Source organism: Quercus suber, unplaced genomic scaffold (assembly GCF_002906115.3).
Source record: "Quercus suber isolate HL8 unplaced genomic scaffold, Cork oak 2.0 scaffold_310, whole genome shotgun sequence".
In the NCBI taxonomy this organism is placed as follows: domain Eukaryota; kingdom Viridiplantae; phylum Streptophyta; class Magnoliopsida; order Fagales; family Fagaceae; genus Quercus; species Quercus suber.
The window spans coordinates 67750-70878 of NW_027069766.1; the positions used below are offsets into that span (position 1 = coordinate 67750).

The 3129-nt window shown below is 30.7% G+C and overlaps 1 long non-coding RNA gene across 1 annotated transcript; it reads right to left on the minus strand.

Annotated features, from left to right (window-relative positions):
- Positions 1 to 1507: 1507 nt before the first annotated feature.
- On the minus strand, positions 1508 to 2702 carry LOC136071420 (uncharacterized). The gene is made up of 3 exons (XR_010632726.1): positions 2482 to 2702; positions 2218 to 2292; positions 1508 to 2011 (listed from the first exon to the last, which is right to left on the minus strand). It is a non-coding gene; the product is annotated as an uncharacterized LOC136071420 (long non-coding RNA).
- Between the last annotated feature and the right edge of the window lie 427 nt (positions 2703 to 3129).

Genomic DNA, 3129 nt, shown 5'->3' on the forward strand with positions numbered 1-3129 from the left:
ATAAACTCTTTGTCTAACTACATCAGATATACCGTAGACGGCACGATTTGTCTCAAGACAGTAACTTGGTCCACGCCTCGTCTCTGCCACCTCATTTTTGGTAAAATCAAATTGTGTAATTTCCAAAGAAAATTTAGGTATTATCTCTCCTTTATTTCCAACAATAACTATTCCTCATTTTACAACCATGTTAGGGAGGAATAATTATTCCTCATTTTAAAGAATAGCTAACCATAAGGAATGACTATTCCCTATAACAAAAACATAACAAAACTATTGAATAGTTTAACAATAATAATAACTATAACATTACAGTGCCTATTACAGTCTACCAAACGTATTCATTTAAGTTTTTGGTTCTCTTTTGTGTATGCTTTGATTTTGGGTTTTGGTTATTGTATTTAATTTGTGACTATGTTGATTTTTTTATTATTTAAAATTAGACTATCAATAGGAAAAAATCATTATTGTGGAACTATTTTGTTTATTATTATTTGCGCTAGTTAGGATATAGATTGAACATAATTCAAATAAGGATGATCAAACTCATACCGCATCTCATATTAAGAAATTAACACAAACCAGAAAGATAATTTTAAAATATAAAAATAAATAAACATTGATAAAGTCTAAAAACTAAGCAATTAGAATTTAAAGTAATTTTTTTTAAATTTATTATTACTATTTATTTAATAATTTAGTATTAATTATTTTCTAAAAATTTTAGCTTACATATAAATTTTCATCAAGCCAGACATCGCATGGAAATAATACTAGTTATTTATATATAAGTATCTTCTAAAAAATTAACCAAAAAATCTTTAAAAATAAGTAAATATATAAATTGGAGAAAATAAAGTATAGTGAATTTGATAGAACAAGATATAATTTCCAGATTGATTAGAAGGCATAGCATAACAATTCAATGTATTCAATAATTTAGATTTTGCAAACGTTGCTGCCACCTCAGTAGTATTTGGATTTTCTGTGAATTCATTCCATTCTATAGCTGGTTCTTTATAGGCGTTTCCGCTTAAGGCAAATAAAGTCAAAAGAAAAAAAATAGAAGACATCATTCAATTGAATATGATAGCACATGCAGGACCACATTCTTAAAAATATTACTATAGAACAAATATGGTAACCACACAAAACGTTTATAGTCACCATCAAAGTTGATTTTTGAACATATTATTGACTTCTAAGAAAGACTCAACTGTAAATTGGATCCAACATTAACATTTAGAGCTCTTGCAGCAAAGTTAGTCCTTTTAAAATTGACTTCAAGTGGCCTGCAGGCATTGGCAAAAACATTTTTTAGTTCAATTACTTTCTTTTGCAGTAATATAACTATATAAGCAAACTCATAACAAAAAAAATGGTATGATACTTGTTCTAAAATGACTAACGTACTATTTCTAAGGGTTAGAAACAAAACTAGCTTCTTGCAGATGAGCAAGCAAAACAACTCTGACAAGAGCAATATCACAATGATCAACCCCACATTATCATCAACATGAACAAGAAGAAGAAGAAGAAGAATGTTATAGAAGTGAACAGAACACAGTTTTATAATACCAGTATACCACAAGCATGTTGGCAGAGACTGAGTATTATTATCTGACACAAAAATAATAATAGAATAGGCATAACAACGACTTTATACATTCTTCTTGAGACATCCTTTGTGGCACCCTTCTTCAAAACAAGATGCAGTCAAATGACAACCCCAAGCACTCATATAATGAAGAAATAATTTGGGGTGAACCCAACTCACAAAATTTTTAACATAACAGTAATCCAAGAAATGGTTTTGGTCTCTGATTTGATCATAAATCTGGTTTCCTGTATCATAATCTCAATTATGAAAGCAGTGCAGACTAGTTGTTTTTATTTGATCCAAAACCAAACCACTTTGCCAGGAAGAACTTATTCTTTCCCTGAGAATTATCAGGTGCCTTTTGTGCTGGTGCTGCTGAAGGCGCTTTCACAGGTAGTGAACTAGGTTTGTCTGCAAAAGAGAGATATTGTCAATGGCTTCAGGGTTTGAAGGATGAAGTGGGTTTTAGAATTGAAGTAAAATAAGTAAAAATGTGGTCTAAAGAGCCACTAATATTCAGTGTAACAATTACTTAGAAATATTTGTTTTGCTGTGTAAAATTCTCTATTATTTAGATGACAACAGATGCATAAAGGGTATAAAGAATGGGATTTTACCTGTTTTTGGTGAAACTCTGTTAGTTTTTGCACTTCCAGCATTGCTAGGATTCTTATCTGAGTTGTGTATGATGTCTTCAGGGTGAGAAGGATGAAGTGGGATTTAGAATTGAAATAAAATAAGTAAAAATGTGGTCTAAAGAGCCACTAATATTCAGTGTAACAATTACTTGGAAATGTTTGTTTTGCAGTGTAAAAATTCTCTATTATTTAGATGACAACAGATGCACAGATGCATAAAGGGTATAAAGAATGGAAATTAACCTGTTTTTGGTGAAACCCTTTTAGTTTTTGCACTTCCAGCATTGCTAGGATTCTTATCTGAATTGTGTATGATGTCTTCAGGGTGAGATGCTGAGGTTGGCTTCTTCTCTAGCACCCTATGCTCCACTTGTGCCAGACTATCAAGGTCATCTGTAATGCCCAAAAAATCAAAAAATAGAGAAAATTCAAAAAGTTTCAAAATATGAATGTTTAACAGAAGGCTGCCAATTAACACTGGAAAGAAGTTAGATAAGATATAATTTTAAGATCAAAGAGAAAATCATCATATTGAATGTGAAACCAATTCTAAATGTCGCATGCAAAAACATAATTAAGTTTTACACAGAATAAAATTGCAGTATAATTATGCAATGCTTGAAGGAAAATGTAAGAAAGGTCATCTGTATAGACACTTACAAGCTCAAAAAAAAAAAAACAAATTAATGAATTGAATGCAATTAATTTCCATTAGTAACATCTAGCCAAGTGAAATATTCTTTTCTTATTAACAGGAAGTAGCAACAGCAAACTCTAACCTTGATCCCATATGAACCTAAAGTACATGAGTTCAAGTTGGATGGTTTAGACACTGCAATTCCAAGCACTAAAAATTCAGCCTATTCAAATGAGTGTTATTGAGCCACTAGG